A 17,166-nucleotide genomic window follows, 5' to 3' on the forward strand; every position below is an offset into this window, starting at 1 on the left:
TCGCTATGGGTTCACTTCTATTCGCTAGTTTGATACACTGTTGCACCATCTATGTTCGCCATGTCAATTATCATTTCATGTATTGTTGACGACTTATAGTTTTGTTTAATGTGGAAGAGCGAAGTTTCATTCTTACATTCATGTAATAAAGTTATATGGGAATGATTTGTGTTCTATAGAAGGGAGCTGACATTTCCATTCCTTCATTTGTTACTGTAGAAAGAATGGTGTTGATAACAAAACATAGGGAGCTGCAAATATCAGCTCTCCTGTCTGCAAATAAGGGAAATGAATCAATTAAGGCCACGTTTGGATACCTTATGTTTTTGTATTTATATTTGGATTTGAGTTTTGTATACAAAATACATCAATCATCCTCATGCTCATGTTATACGAGGGAGGGAGGGAGGGGGCTCGCTGCAAATGGGGTCTCACTGGAGCCCTCTTTTGAGAATTGTAACTGTGTACAACATAAGTAGGACCTACAAGGACACTCCGGTGGACGGTCCGATTTATAATGGATCGTTACAGTGACATGGGAAGTAGGATCCGAAGAACACTCCGAATCCGATCCGACCGATAAGGGTTTTGAATGGATTGTGACTGAGACATAGGTGGATTCAATCCGAAGTGGATCCGTAGACCCCCCTAATGGAAGGTCTCAGTATCGTTAGTGCGAGATAGATTGCTATGGTAGCTTTGTCATTCCGCTTCTGTGTGGATGGAATGGAATGAGAGAATCTTCAAAAGGAAGTCTTCTGGTTCAAATTCCTCTTTATTAGCATGATAGCCCCGATCGGGTTTTACATTTTTGTTGTTCTGTTTTGCGTTTGGAATTTAGTTGCATTTAAAAAACAAAATGCTATTAGAAGGAGAACATTTTATTTTGTTTTTTTCCATAAAATAATGATATTAGAAGGAGAACAATTGTTTTGTTTTGCTTTTGAATGTTGTTTAATATATCAGTGAAGCATTAAAAATCACAACAAGAGCACCAATTGTTTTCAAGGTTTGTGAAGAATAAATTTTACCTATCAATTGTATCATTTTTGCACAATAAAGTTTCCCAATAAAAAAAATCAAGAAAATTCTTGCAATGTTGCCAATTGTCCAATGAAGTGCATGCAAAAATGTCAGGTAACAAAAAAAACTAGGGGACATCCACATTCAATGTGCAAAAACTGTGGAAGTCCACCAATTAAACGGTTGATATTGCTCAATTGGTGAAATTATTAGCACTCCAAATAGGATTCCAACATTTCACAGTGGGCCCACTAGACAAGAGTCATTCCGACCACAGGAGGCAAGGTAGAGAGGGCTCTGTCTCTAACCCATATGAAACTGATAGAAAATTCAGACATTCCAATATATAACATACATTAAACAGCCAAAAAAAGTGCAAAATATTGTTCTCCATAGGCATTCCAATCCCTTTTGTTGATATTATAATCTTAAATCACTAACAAAAAAAATAAAAATCAGCAGGCCCAAATCAATCTGTACCCAACAATTCGCCGTTGTTTGGAGTATAAAATCTTACAAAAAATTTGTCCACAAAAGAATAAAAATTATTTTCTAGCAGCAAAAAATCACTCTTCTAATCATCCTCATGGTTACATGCTCTCCTGAATCTCTTTATCTGTTTATCTTATCAGTCTCAGGCAAAAAATTCACCCATCTTGAGAATTACAACGACGAGTATGTACAATCAAGTCTAGCATTTTCAAGTTGATGGAAGCCGGGTGGAAGACAATGCCGGTATGTTTCGAAAATTGACGTCAACGGGCAACATTCTGTACTCAACGTCCAGTTCTCTGAAGACTTTGATCATCTCTTCCACGACGTGCTCTCTCCTCAACCATCTCTCCCCCATGTTCTGATGATTCATTCGGTGTTGTAACCAAAGTTACATTTTCAATTTGTTCATATCTTCTACATCCCTGACCACGACGGAAGGATTCGGGTACCAGTGTTCCTTCTTGCTCTCAATGTATCTGTAATAATGTATGGTAGTTAGTTTCCTTTTTCATTACTTGTTTCAGGGTGTCATGGTTAGTATGCCAACCTTTGTTTTGTAGCCAAATGAATGAATATAAATGCCTTAGCCAAACTCAGTTACTGTTTATGCTATTCTGCCCTCCCAAAATGATGGTCTTTCAGGGACTTGCATATCATTCAATGTATCATCAAATCATTTTCATTTTCTTTCTTTGTGATTCGTAACTCACAAATTGCTCAAAGATTATAATTTATTTCTTCAAAGCTTTGAGAATAAGAATCTAGATTCAGTTATTTGAATGAATCCATGGATTTTTCAAATACAAATTGTGTAGATAACTCATACAGGGTGTTAGGAGCCCATAAATCATACAAATAGTTCAGTAGAAACCCATAAAGCATACAAAGGCGGGAAAATAAAATGAAAGGCAAGAAAAAGAAGATAGAATAGAAGAAAGAAAAGAAATAATAAAATTAAAATTAATAAAAATCCCTTCAATTACCTCACATTCTTCCATTCATATTCTGAATTCACATCATGCTAAACCAGTTTAGAAATTCCGATTTGTTCACTCACAATACCAATTTAAAAATTCCTAAATGTTAACTCACTTTTTTTTATAAGAGTTAATCCCAAGCCTATTCAGATTCTTGGGTCCTTTTTGTTTTGGATTTCGAGAAGCGATTGTGAGTCTGAAACTGATTGAAACACCTAAAATATGTAGTATCATGCATAACTCAAACTCAAAATTGTCTGATCTATTAATTCTAGGAATCTATCAATGATTTTCAGCATTCCCGGTCGATGCTATGTCTATTGTTGACTATGCCATCTCATTTAAGTCTTATCGATTGCAAAGCACCGTGTTCTTGTGCACATCATAACCAAAAATCAATTTCTTCATATTCACAATAGTAGGAAAAAGGAAAGCAAAAGCTGATTTTGAGAATTACCTCTTTTTTTTTTAGAATTACCTCTTTATTCTTTCTTTTATGGTGGCAAAAGCTGATACAGAAATCAATTGCATATCCCATATCTGGACTTCGATAGAAATTGCCGATTGGCAGGATAGATAGCACACTATTTGGATATATGATCTTTTGGTTGTCATCCGTCAGAAAGACTGTTGTTAGGATGTTCATCTCCTCAACTACCATCTGAAGTTGCAGATGTAGAGATCAGGGTCCCATTAGATTATGAAAAACATGTTTAATATATGACAATTTATGTTTCATTCATACCTGAATTCCATCCACTTTGCAACGATCACCCACATCATGAGGGTGCATCACAAATAAGAAGATAATTGCTTCAAATATCAACTTGCAGGTATTTCCAAAGATGAATTCCACAAGCAAGAGCTGGGAACTAATGAACACGAGAAGATGGGTGGTTGCAATGCCAAGAATAAGGAGCCAGATAACCACTACTATGATACACACAACAATGTTCAGCATGTGGTGGAGCTTGTTTACTGCTGTTTTAGTATCGTTCAGTGTCAAGGAGAGGGCTCTCCTTTCTATGAATGCATTGACCTACAAATTCACAGGTGCAAGATTACTAGATGTAGAAGAATTCTTAGATAAATCATATGTCAAATCTTGCACATTTAGGCGTTCATCTGATATAATTCATAAAACCAATAAAGAAATAGAAATATTAAGAAGAAAGAAAAATAAAATATTACCACCCAGTTCTTGAGAGCAGTTTTGCTGACTTTCTTGTTTTCATTTTCTCCTTCAAAGAGAGCCATTGTCTTCCGAGCTTTATCTTCTACCATGAAGCGCATCAGATCAACCAGGTAGATATGCTTGTGAATTTCATGAGTATTTTGTCACCTTTGTTACGGAAAAGATTATCATTCCAACATAACATGGTGAATTACAATTTCAGCAACAGGATAAACATAAGCGATTAACTTGCAAACAATGATCTCATAAAAATAAGGATTTTTAAAACTACTAGCATTGCATTCATAGAGACATTAAAACTTCTAGCAATGCATTCATCGAGTAAGTTATGCTTATTTATATCTGATTTTCATAATCAACCTTTAATATGCCTATATCATCTAATGTCAATTAAAACAAAACCAACTTCTTCCTGGGATTGTTTTCTGTAGTACTATATAGTATATATCAAGATCTTGAATAGCTGATGCGTTGTGGTGATCCTATTTGCATTGCATTTGCACATTTCTTCACCTTGAAAATAATGGGACAAAATATCTTTAAAAAAGAAATCAGTCATCAATGTCCAGACTCTCCTAATCAAGAAGCAAATCGAATTTTCATATGGCTCACTCAAATAGCAGCTGCTTCTATCTAATTGGATAGTGGCCAAGAAACATGGTTTTCTATCTAAGGAGAATATTGACTCCCCAAAAGCACTAAGAGATGATTCGGCACATATGATTATAAAAATTCAGCTACTGAGATGTCCACTAAAGGAATGCTGGGATTGTGTCCCATTTTCCATGACTTGGGTGGACCTAATCTAGTTTGACTAGGAGTGGAATCCTCTTGTAGGTTTTCCTGTTTTAGGAAACGAAGAGAGTAGGATGTGGCCTTTTTCGCTTGTGCATCCTACTGAGAGAGAGAGAGAGAGAGAGAGAGAGAGAGAGAGAGAGAGAGAGAGAGAGAGAGAGTTTACTCTTATGATGAGGATGGGTTTTCTCATTTTTATTTCTCTTGTGAGGAGAAGTGTAACGTCTTGGTTGAGAGACAAGAGAAAGGGTTACAATTTATGGGCTTTGGGCTAATCCTATTGTAATCTCATATTATTTATTTCTCGTAGTCAAAGATCGAAAATTTTGTCATGTAGACGTAGTGATTGTTGCTGAACCATGTATATCTTATGTTTGTGAGTGTTTGCATCTTTATTATCTTTCCATTACTTCCCACCTGATTAAATCAGACTATGCCCGTCAAAATTTTCTACAAAGTGATATTAGAGCTGTTGGATCGATCTAATTGAAAAAAGAAGAACAGAAGGTAGAAAGTTTGTCCAGGAAATTCTCGTTAGAGGTGGAGTTCCACGATGAGATGTTTTTCTTCTAAATGTTTTTCTATAATTTTGCAAAGTTCTGAATCGATTGAAGGTTGTTGATATTGATTGATGTGTGGAAAGAGAGTTTCCTACTCATCTTTCCTGGGTTTTCTGCTTTGCGTGAGACGACCAAATTTATCGAGTATTATTTAGGCATGTGAGGTGAATTAAAATATTGGCAAAGGACTCAACCTCAAAATTTGAGATTGAGGAATTTGATGAAAATGCGAGCTTCATTCTTTGACAAAGAAGTAGTCGGAGATGTAGGATGCTGGGTGGGAGGACATTGAATAGAGGAAGAATTAACGCTAAAATTACAGGAGAAGCTAGAGAAGCTTTACATGTTGAAAATCTCGGCGAACCTATTGTATTTGAAGTGACATTTGTACGAACTGAAGAAACATGAAGGCGAAATGTTCTGAAACACATGGATGTGTTCAATGGGCTCGTGGATTAGCTCCACAAGGTTGGAATATGAGGAAGAAGAAAAGGTCCTATTTCTTCTTTAATTCCTAATTTGCACTAAAATTTGGTGACTAAGCTACTATTAATTCATGAAGGATATAGTGAAGATTAAAATGTCACTACGGTGCTCTTGTCAAATAAGATTAGGAGGAAGCCTAATCCTCATGATGATCGAGGGAATGGATGGATTATTTGTGGAAAGAATCAAAGAGGAAAGTGGTCTGACAGTCTGACTAGGGATCAGGGAAAGGTATGTAGAGATTCAAGGTTAGAAGGGAAAGATGTGCAGTACTATCATTACAAGGGTTATTGTCTATTAGGCAAGATTTTTGAAGCAAGTTGACTGCTAGACAACAGTGTTGAAGATACAGTAACAGATGAACGGGTGAAGCGGCTGGAGATTTTCTCACAATCTCTATAGGTAAAATCACTTCGCATGATGAATGGATTCTATATTCAGGGTGTTTTGTTTATGTTTGCTCGAGTGGAAATATTTTGATATGTTTAATGAGAGAAGGGCAAGAATTGTATTCTTGGGTGATAGGTCTACTTTTGATGTCCCCAAAATTGAGATGGTAACGATCAAGATGTTCGACGGACTTGTTTGTACTTCAGCTAGTGGGATACATGTCCCAAAGTTGCAGAAGAATATAATGTTTCTAAACCGCTTGGACTCCATGGGTTGAAGGTATTCAACTGTAGGTGAAGCTATAAAAATCAAATGTAGCTCCATGGTTTTGATGACGGGAGAGAAGTGTGAAGTATTGTATCGTGTGGTGGGAAATACAATGACAGATAGTATTCCTCGGTACCTTGATAGTAATTGGAAACATAGTGACATGTGCATGCATAGGGCCCCTTTCACCATTAGTACACGTGGGTTTTCAATATGCAGGTGATTATGATGTGATAGTTTTTGCGGGTGGGAAGGATGGGTCGAGGTCCGTCTCCAAAGTTGACTAGGCAAGTTCACTCGGGGCGCTACACATGTGCATTGACTGTGTTGATCATGTTAGGTGGTGTCAAAACCAGGATGATTTGATGGTGTATAGTTGGCGTTTCATAAGGCAATTGTGGTTTGTGGCAAAATCGAACCAATGAAGAGCGAACAGAAAATCTTCAGGTGGCTAGGAAACACATTGTTAGCCCCTTAACTGGACGGTATAAAATATTGGCTTGTGGTGGCACCTTACACCCTTGACAATGTTAAGAGAAGGCATCAAGGTGGGAAAAGCCCATTGGCCTAAGGCCATGGCACGGAGAAGCATAGGTGTGGCTATGCTAAAACATGCTTACAAAGGCTTGCAGGCACAGCTGGAACCAACATCAAAGTGTGGGAGGAGGGCATTGGCAGGTAGCCACGGATTGGCACATTCTGGCGGGAACCAACAGCACAATGCACGGTGACATGTGGGTGGTAGGCACTGTACACCCTGGTGGCAGTTGGCTTGTGGCATGCACATGGTGGTAGCGGTTTGCATGTAGCACACAGCAGCATGACATATGCTGCTGTGAAGTTTGGCATGGTTATGCACAATTGGAAGCAAGGCATTTGGCCAAAAAGGCACACATGAACGCCCAGGCTTGCAGAAATTGGCATATGGTTCATATGGGCAGACGGTTGTAAGTAGTTGTGCCACATGTTCGCTTGTAGTTTGTAAAAACCATATGTACATGTAAAAGATGCCCCTCAGGCAGTTTTAAAATAGGCCTATAGATAGGCATTAGCCCCGAATAGTTAAGGCAGTTGGGCCTTTGGGGTGAGAGTTCCTTTGTTATTGTACTGCTCTGGGATTGTGGGAGATCCTAGTAGAAGCAATAATATTGTATCCGTGGATGTAGACATTGCGTTAAGGCCGAACCACATTAAATCCTTGTGTTCCTTTGTCTGTTTGCTTTGCCTCTTTATCCCTTGTGGGAGCCTTGAGTACATTGGCTGAGACTAAGTTGTGAAGACTTGGTGCCATCACTGGGCATTTGGAAAGTGAAAAAAATAGACCCGTGATACGCGCCAAGGTGGATATTGCTAAAATTGTATCTCGTTTTCCACAACTTGAGTGGGCCCTTATAGTTTCACTAGGAGTGGGAGTCTCTTGTAGGTTTCCTTGTTTTAGGAAACCAAGAGAGTAGGGCGTGGGCCTTTCTCTTGTTTATCCCAATTGATCTCTTTAGTTTTTCTTGTGGTGAGAAGAAGGGGCTTTCTCTTTGTTATTTCTCTTGTGAAGAGAAGTATGAGGTCTTGGTTGAGAGAGAAGTAGAAGAAAGAGGGGAAAAGAGAGGTAGAAGAGGAAGAGAAGAATAATAGAGAAAGAGAAGGAGAAGAGTAGAAGAGAGAAATAGGGGAAGAAATGAGAAAGAGGGAAGGAAGAAGAGAAATAGGAAGGGAGGGAGAAACAGGGAAGGAAGAAAGGAGAAATAGGAAGCGAGGGAGAAAGAGGGGATAAATCTGTATTCCTTGTTGTTTTTAATGGTAGTATGTATTCCTCTTTAATTCATCAAAAGTTCTAAATCACTAATACATGGGGCCTATATACAAGCAATGGAAATAAAATTCCATGGAAACAAAATCCCCAACTCTAAATAACATGGAATTAAATGTCCTAAAAACTAAATAACATGAAAATAAATCCGTAAAAGTCCTAATGGGCGCATATGCCACTTATGGGTTCTACAATCTACATCACATAGGATTGCGATGTTTAGGTTTTGGGTTAATCCCGTTATATAATCCTGTTATATAATCTTGTTATATAATCTTGTATTATTTCTTTCTCCTAGTAGAAGATCAGTTTCTCCGTAGACATAGGCATTGTTGTCAAATAATGTTTATTTTATGTTTGTGTGTTTGCTTCTTTATTATTTGCACCTGATATAATTGAATTTTGTCGGTCAAATCATGTATATTTTATGTTTTTTGAATCACATTATCTTTCCACTCAACTAAAGAAGCTCTATGAAAGTAGGAAATCAGATTGCAAGCTATCCACTAAGCAGCACACTTATATACCAACTACTCGAATGTGGAGAAAAGTTCTTCAATGGATCACAGAACAAATGAATCAGCTGCACAAAAAAGGAAGAAGTACAACAACTTACCTAGATCCAGGCATAGCTACCTTCCTGAAGATATTCCTAGCGGCGGCTTTTGCCTCAACCTCAATCCGTATCTGCATCGCTGACTCGTCCCCCTGAGTTGCATCCATTACTTGTTCGTCCAGAGTAGAAAGGGTAGTGTGCCTGACCATATTCATCAGCCGTTTCATGTTCCAAGCTGAGATGTTTTTCTGGTTGAGCTTATGAAGATCGTCGATCCATATTCCATCGTCCAGCTGCCTAGACAATGACCCAGAGAACGTGAAGCTCTTTCCTACCTCAGGGCTCCTCAGGAATCCTCTATTCCCACCTATCCTTACACTCTTGCTTGCAAGTGTGGTGGCTCTCAGGTCGGCAGGAATTTTAGCACCAGCATTCTGAAGTTTTTGCACCTCGGCCATTACCTTCTCTTTCTCTTCCTTGGTGTGTTGAATTTCAATCAATGGAGGGCCAGAGAGTGTCTCAATCACATGGTTAAACAAAGCATCCTGAATCCGATCGAAATATGTACTGACATGGAAAGAAGAGGCCAAGACCTTTACGAGAAGCGTCTTCACAAGCCATATAAATGTCCCTACCAGGAGACATACCAGAACTTTGTTCACATAAGGCAATGTCTTGCTTTTTGTCTGCTCTTCAACCTTTTCGTCCAAAATGTAATGCCAGGAAATCAAAACCAGGCCTAACCACAAGCAATTCTGAACAGCCTTACGCAAACCGTATACAAAATACAAGACCCTCTTCCGTAAGAGGAAATTTTGCTCAATAAAGAAGACGATGAGCCGAATTCCCCAACCGGAGACCAGACGCCCACATATCAAAACCAAAACCATGAGTTCCCATATCAAAGTTCGGTTCGTTAATTTGGTGGAGTTCCACTCGGAACCGACCGATGAACTTCCATAATGTTTCGTCCTTTCCTTGCCGTAAAGCCAGAAGAGCGTCGGCCGGTTTCTTTCGGGGCCGACTGTTAATGAAGTAAGCGACAAACTCCTTTCCCAGTTTGTGAAGTGACTCGATGGAGTTGGGCCTTAATCGGCTATACCAATTGCTAGCGTTTGTCTTTAGGTAGGCGGAAAAGGCTTTGCACATCGTGGCGTCTGAAGCATTCCTGATTACCATCGCACGGCGGTAGGTTCGGAGAAACTTAAGAGGGTCGATGACCCGTCATAGAGGTCCAACCGAGGCATATCCGAATTCGTAGCGACGATGGCATTGACGATTTTTGGGGTGAACGGGGAAGCGATCTCGCTATCCCATTCCGCCAGGAGGTCCGGATCACATGGTGCCTTCATTTGCTGTTGAGGTTCTCTTATCTGACGCTGAAGATCAGTCACGATGGTGGGGTTTTCTTCTGCTTGGATGTTTTTCGTCGGGCTTCTTATTTGCGGAAGTATCTGATTCTCGTTTCGATGGGCTAGATTCGCTGGTTCCATCATCGAGTTGTCACCCCTTTGATGCTGATCATCACGGTGATGGTCGGGTGGCGGGCTGGTGATTGAGGCAGACCCTTGTTGACGTTGGCGGGGTCTTTGACTCCGAGGATTTCGTCCTTCTGAGGATCCATGTTCCTCTGAAATCTCGACGGGATGAATTCCTTTGCCCAACAGGTTTACAGGCGGAGGTGGCGCTGCCGGTTGGGGAGGGATCCTTTGGAGTACTTGTTGGAGGGAGGCCGCGACGCTTCCTAGTTGCTGTGTGAGTTGGTTGAAGACGGTCATTGTTACCGGAGTGTCGCCGGAAGTAACCATCCCTCCCGTCTCTTCCGGTGGCTCTTGGTCTCGTTGACTTTCTTGGCTTCTCGTAACCATTCCACCGTTAGGTTGGGAGGTAGCTTTCGACTTTGGCGTAGTCGGTCCCACGGATGACGCCTAAAATCTGACTGCACGAACTAGCTTCGCAGAACCTATAATCCTTCGCTCACAGAGAAAGCGTCAGTGGGCCCGGAGTTGTGGCTCCGGACGACCACTTCGACACTCAAGTCAGAGATGGGCAATCACAGATGATGGACGGGGAATGGGAATGGGAATGGGAGAGAGTTTATGTCAAGTTACCAGACCAAAAAAGAGAGGGAGAATTGAATGCCTTTGCTTGAGTGCGTAGCCCCCTTTTTATAGGGGAGGAGATCCACGATCTCGGAGATATCAATCGTACCTTTGATTTAGCCCACGTGGAGCATGATGGCTGGAGAATAAGATCGTGGAGATATCAATCATACCTTTGATTTAGCCCATGTGGAGCGTGATGGTTGGAGAATAAAATCGTGGAGATATGACTTCCGATGATTCTCGGCGGAGATCGTGGATGGTGACTTAAGCGGGATGTTTTGAATTCAAAAACCACGCCTTACGTGTAACGGCCGTCCGGATTAGTCGTTTGGGGGCGAGATCCCCGCGATTGTGTTTGATTTCCCTGGTAGCTCGGTACCGGTCAAGGGAGAAGTGTCAAGGAGGCCCAATCAATGTTCATTACTAAGTGTTGCTGCGGGGATTGTATTGATTCAGTTGAGTAATGGAGAAGCGGTTTCAGGGTCGGTACCGTGAATGCCGATTTTTACCCCCAACAGTTAGAAAATTTGAGAAATTTGCCTTGATTTTCTCAAAATTTCGGATGAAATATTAAAAATGAAAATTCCTCCAAAAATTCGAAATTTCGGTCGAAATCCGGTACCATTTCAGGTATTGGCTATTTCGGTTTTGGTGCCGACCAAAATCCAAAATTTCGGAATTTCGGGTCGAAATTTAAAAACTTACAGATGGATGGTGACGATTGCCATCATGGTGGGTCCCACAATTTGGACTCTAGAAAGACTACTTCCCATTCCCAATCCCGAAAAAATGAGCCATTTATTAAACCATGGCCGCTGTTCTGTTGCTCTCATCGCCGGCGGCATCCAAACCACCGGAACTCCGGTGCGCCCTCAGCAAGCAAGGCCAGCGCCTCCTCTCTTCCCTTTCCGACGGTGGGCCCCACCCCTCCTCCACCCATCTCACTCTAATCCGCAAATTCGTATCTTCCTCTTCAAAGACCCTTACTCTCAAAACCCTCTCTCATCTCTTCCTCTCTCATCATCTCTCCTCATTCGCTCTCCCCGTAAGTCAAAAATAAAACTCAAAATATCTACATACTTTTTTTTACATTCCAATCAAAACCCTAATGTTTTTTTTTTATTTTTATCTCTCTTCTATTCTACATCTGTAGATGTCTAGAAGAATAAGTGAAACTCAATGGTTCAAATGGAACCCAAAACTCGCCGCCCAAATGGTAGCATTGCTCGAGAAGCACGGTCGCTTCGTAGAATAAGAAACCCTAATCTCAGAATCTGTTCAGAAATTAGGGTTTCAGGAGCTTTCTATATTTTACTGCCTTCTCATTGAATCATACTCCAAGCATGGATTGAAACAAAAGGCTCTCGATTCTTATGCCCGCCTGAGGGAAATTCCGTTACCTTATGTGATTCGTCGAGGTTACGAATCGATGATCAATGGGTTTTGTTTGTTGGGTCTGCCGTGTGATGCTGAGGAAATGGTGGAAGAGATGGGTATTGCGGGTTTTAGGCCTTCTGCGTTTGAGTTCAGGTTGTGAAATAACCAATTACTCCAAAAGCTTAAGTTTTTAGAGTTGTGTTATTTAATCATTTATGCTTTTACACTCCCCGTCAAATGTGGCCCTTCTTTTGAGTTAGCTACACACATGGGTTTTTAGTATCAAGGAGTTGTTTGGTTTTGAACCCAGGACCTGCCTTGAGGCAATACACGGCAATAGCTATGATACCATGTGAAACAATCAATTACTCCAAAAGCTTAAGCTGTTAGAGTTGGTGTTATCTAATCATTTATACTTCAACACTCCTCGTGTCACCCCTCTTTTTTTTGGTGGGGTTTGCCCTACATGTGGCTCATGTGGCCCTTCTTTTGAGTTGGCCGTGTAGGTGGATTTTTAATATCAAGTAGTTGTTGGGTTTTAAACCCAGAACTGCCGTGAGGCAATAGCTCTGATACCATGTGAAACAACCACATACTCCAAAAACTTAAGCTGTTAGAGTTGTTGGTGTTGTTTAATCATTTACACTTTAACACAGGTCTATTGCGCTCAGTTATGGGAGGTCTGGGTTGTTCGAGGAAATGAGGAGGGTGGTTCGGCGGATGGAGGATTCGGGAATTGGTTTGGATACAGTGATCATGAATATTGTTCTTTCTTGTTATGGGGAGTATGGAGAGATGCCGGAAATGGTTTCATGGGTTCGGAAGATGAGGGATTTAGACATTGCATTCTCAGTTCGAACCTACAATTCGGTCTTGAATTCGTGCCCCACAATGATTTCCATAGTTGGGGAGCCTGATAAATTTCCACTTTCAATTGTAGGACTAGTTGAGAAGTTGGAGAAGGCTTCGTCATCACCTAATTGTAGAACTGGTTAGCTCGGTGGTTTTGGAGGAGACATTGGAATGGTCATCTTTAGAAGGGAAATTGGATTTGCATGGAGTGCACACTTGTTCCTTGTATTTAATTCTCTTGCAGTGGCTAGAAGAGTTGAGATTGAGGTTAGTGAAGGAACTATTCTTCCTTTGGAAATTTCGATTGTTTGTGGGTCGGGTAAAAATAGTAGGATTAGAGGGGAATCTCCAGTGAAGGCATTGGTTTCAGAAATGATGTTTCGGATGAGTAGTCCTCTAAAAATTGATAGGAAGAACAGTGGTAGATTTGTTGCCCGAGGGAAAGCTGTGAAAGACTGGTTATGTTGATGAACACTGTCTCAAGTTTGAAGCACTACGTTGCTTTGGTTTTCTAGCTCGACAACTTGAGTTGTTTTAACCAAGCAGGTACTTGTCTTGCCCCATGACTTCTTAAGTTCACATGCATGCTTTGAATTTAGTTTCATGTTTATGTACACAGACCCTTATAAATGATTTTGGGAGTGTAAACCTTCGGAATTATTAAATGAATAATATTAACCATTGATGTTTCTATTGTATGATATTTGAAGGGTTGTGACAAACTAGAGAATGTTTTAATGTTTCCATGCTTGTTCTTCCCTCCAGGGAGATATTAATAAACATCATAATTGAATAGTATGAATACCTATAGTACTAGAGGTAATCTACATTGGATGATTATGAAACTACTTGCAAGTTGTTGATAGTTTTAGCAAGGATCATAGGCCCCTTTAATAGAGAACCAACAATCATGAGGCTAATCACCAGTTGCAGCATCTTTATTTTTATGTTTTTTTTTCATGGAATTGCTAAATGCAGTGTTGGAGAAGAGAACCATCATCTCTGTTAGTTGACTTGCTAAAGCTTTTCTATTTATTCATCAGCTACTTCCAAGAGGTCAGAGCTGGTTTAACTCATGAGGCAGAGTGAACCTTTTACTTTGTGGTTCTCTGCTTTATTGTGGAACCCCCGAGGACTCCATTTTACCTTGGCTGTGTTCTTGTCTGAGTACGTGATTTGCCCTACAAACTCAATCAAAACTTCTTTGACTTTCCCAAATAATGGCCGTATCAGCCGAGTACTCAGCTGTGTCAACCGAGTACTTGATTATATCATGCCGAGTTGACTAGGATTTGTGTTGGCCTTGTTTTGACCCGCATCCCTGTTTTGAAATAGTGGTTCTACTTGGATATAGTCATGTGGAAAATGTGGTAAAGTGGGGCACAATATTGGTTGTTGGAGTGGAAGAGAGAGGGTTCAAACTCATGGTTGCAGTAAAAGGGAAATCCTTCTTCTTGCAAGTTTTATTTCCATAGAAACTAAGTTGAGAAACTGAAGAGGACATGAAATAAGTTATATGTTATTAAATATGTCAAGTGTTTTGATGTTGGGCTAGTCACACTTTCTCACACTGTTAAACAGTTGGTATTATTGGCTTAGGAGATTGAAATAGAAACACCCAAGTTTTATCATGAAAGAGAAATTTACAAAGTCTTTCCCTCTTGCCCTGCAATTGCTTTTATTGGGGAATCTGATTACTTTCCTACCCTATTTGGTTGCCAAAATACTCGGCATTCATTGGAGTTTCAAAATGCCAATGAACTTCTAGACATCTTCTGATTCATGTTTGGTTGTCAAATTTCCATTGAAACTCCATTCGACTTCCAGACATGTTTGGGACATCATTGTTGCTTTTTTTCCCTATGTGGCGCCTATGTGGTGCCAATGTTCCTTCCCCTCATCCTTGAACCAAATTCTACTAAAATAGAGAAATTTGGGTGGAAGAAGAGTGAAAAATGTCTCGTCTTATTCTCTGTCTCTCTTCCCTATCTTTGTCTACCAAACTCTATATTGGTAATGATCCCGCTACATTTTCCACTACTTTTCTAGAGGATTGCCGTGCGACCAAATACTACTTACCACTCTTCCACTACTCTTCTAGACATCTTCAATTCTTCTCTACTCCCTTTGGACTTCTTATTACACTACTCTCCCAGCCACCTTTGAGCAACCAAACAGGGCCTATGGCATTGGACCAAATATTTTGGGAGGACATCAAGTTTGCCTTAATGAAGATCTTAAATGAATTTCATGAAAGAGGTCGATTGGGAAAAGAAACACCAGCACCACCACCTTTAATACCTTAATCCCTAAGAAGGAAGAAGCAATTGAGTTGAAAGATTTTAGACCAATTAACTTGGTGCATAGTGCTTGAGATATTTTAGCTCGAAGGTTAAAAAAGAAGTCATGCATGAAGTTATCTCTCCATAACAAAGAGCTTTCATAAACGGTAAACAAATTCTAGCTGGTATTCTGATTCACATGTTAAGTATCTTGGGGGCTGGGCCATGACAGAAAATCCCGCTCCTCAAATGGTTCTAAGTTCTAACCTATGCTACGTGATTCATTAGTTCACTCGGTTCGAGGTTTGCAATTCTCAACTTTTATACGAACCTTTTTTTTTTACGAACCTGTTCGCTATGGGTTCACTTCTATTCGCTAGTTTGATACACTCTTGCACCATCTATGTTCGCCATGTCAATTATCATTTCATGTATTGTTGACTACTTATAGTTTTGTTTAATGTGGAAGAGCGAAGTTTCATTCATACCTTCATGTAATAAAGTTATATGGGAATGATTTGTGTTCTATAGAAGGGAGCTGACATTTCCATTCCTTCATTTGCTACTGTAGAAAGAGTGGTGTTGATAACAAAACGTAGGGAGCTTCAAATATCAGCTCTCCTGTACGCAAATAAGGGAAATGAATCAATTAAGGCCACGTTTGGATACCTTATGTTTTTGTATTTATATTTGGATTTGAGTTTTGGATACAAAATACATCAATCATCCTCATGCTCATGTTGTACGAGGGAAGGAGGGAGGGAGGGGTCTCGCTGCAAATGAGGTCACTGGAGCCCTCTTTTGGGAATTCTAACTGTGTACAGCATAAGTAGGACCTACAAGGACACTCCGATGGACTGTCCGATTTATAATGGATCGTTACCGTGACATGGGAAGTAGGATCCGAAGAACACTCTGAATCCGATCTGACCGATAAGGGTTTTGAATAGATTGTGACTGAGACATAGGTGGATTCAATCCGAAGTGGATCCGTTGACCCCCCTAATGGAAGGTCTCAGTATGGTTAGTGCGAGGTAGATTGCTATGGTAGCTTTGTCATTCCGCTTCTGTATGGATGGAAAGGAATGAGAGAATCTTCAAAAGGAAGTCTTCTGGTTCAAATTCCTCTTTATTGGCATGATAGCCCCGATCGGGTTTTACATTTTTGTTGTTCTGTATTGCGTTTGGAATTTAGTTGCATTTCAACAAAAAAAAAATGCTATTAGAAGGTGAACATTTTATTTTGTTTTTTTACATAAAATAATGATATTAGAAGGAGAACAATTGTTTTGTTTTGCTTTTGAATGTTGTTTAATATATCAGTGAAGCATTAAAAATCACAACAAATAGGATTCCAACAATTCACAGTGGGCCCACTAGACAAGAATCATTCCGACCACAGGAGGCAAGGTAGAGAGGGCTCTGTTTCCATCACAGCTAACCCATATGAAACTGATAGAAAATCCAGACATCCAACATATAACATACATTAAACAGCCAACAAAAAGTGCAAAATATTGTTCTCCATATGAATTCCAATCCCTTTTGTTGATATTATAATCTTAAATCAGTAACAAAAAAAAATAAATCAGCAGGCCCAAATCTCCAGTGAAGGCATTGGTTTCAGAAATGATGTTTCGGATGAGTAGTCCTCTAAAAATTGATAGGAAGAACAGTGGTAGATTTGTTGCCCGAGGGAAAGCTGTGAAAGACTGGTTATGTTGATGAACACTGTCTCAAGTTTGAAGCACTACGTTGCTTTGGTTTTCTAGCTCGACAACTTGAGTTGTTTTAACCAAGCAGGTACTTGTCTTGCCCCATGACTTCTTAAGTTCACATGCATGCTTTGAATTTAGTTTCATGTTTATGTACACAGACCCTTATAAATGATTTTGGGAGTGTAAACCTTCGGAATTATTAAATGAATAATACTAACCATTGATGTTTCTATTGTATGATATTTGAAGGGTTGTGACAAACTAGAGAATGTTTTAATGTTTCC

General features: G+C 39.9%; 1 protein-coding gene and 2 pseudogenes across 7 annotated transcripts in view; 2 read left to right on the forward strand and 1 right to left on the reverse strand.

Annotated features, from left to right (window-relative positions):
* The window catches only part of LOC143855216 (pentatricopeptide repeat-containing protein At2g17033-like), a 37,618-nt gene that overhangs the window by 7,517 nt on the left and 12,935 nt on the right, over positions 1-17,166 (forward strand). For 2 of the 6 annotated variants that reach the window (XR_013237740.1, XR_013237735.1), the window contains exon 4: positions 1,656-2,123. The exons of 2 other annotated variants lie outside the window; for them this stretch is intronic. The gene's annotated coding sequence lies outside the window, so the exon portion shown is untranslated. Of the gene's footprint in view, positions 1-1,655; positions 2,124-3,328; positions 3,518-17,166 lie in introns of those variants that run through there. 2 more of the 6 variants (XR_013237737.1, XR_013237736.1) reach the window with 2 other exon arrangements.
* Positions 1,638-10,416, reverse strand: LOC143853820 (mechanosensitive ion channel protein 8-like; annotated as a pseudogene).
* Positions 11,059-13,530, forward strand: LOC143855217 (pentatricopeptide repeat-containing protein At2g17033-like; annotated as a pseudogene). The gene is made up of 2 exons (XR_013237741.1): positions 11,059-12,183; positions 12,687-13,530. The product of XR_013237741.1 is annotated as a pentatricopeptide repeat-containing protein At2g17033-like (transcript).

The sequence above is a fragment of the Tasmannia lanceolata genome, unplaced genomic scaffold (genome assembly GCF_043159265.1).
Source record: "Tasmannia lanceolata isolate RefF3 unplaced genomic scaffold, GAP_Taslan_0.1 ptg000020l, whole genome shotgun sequence".
In the NCBI taxonomy this organism is placed as follows: Eukaryota; Viridiplantae; Streptophyta; class Magnoliopsida; order Canellales; family Winteraceae; genus Tasmannia; species Tasmannia lanceolata.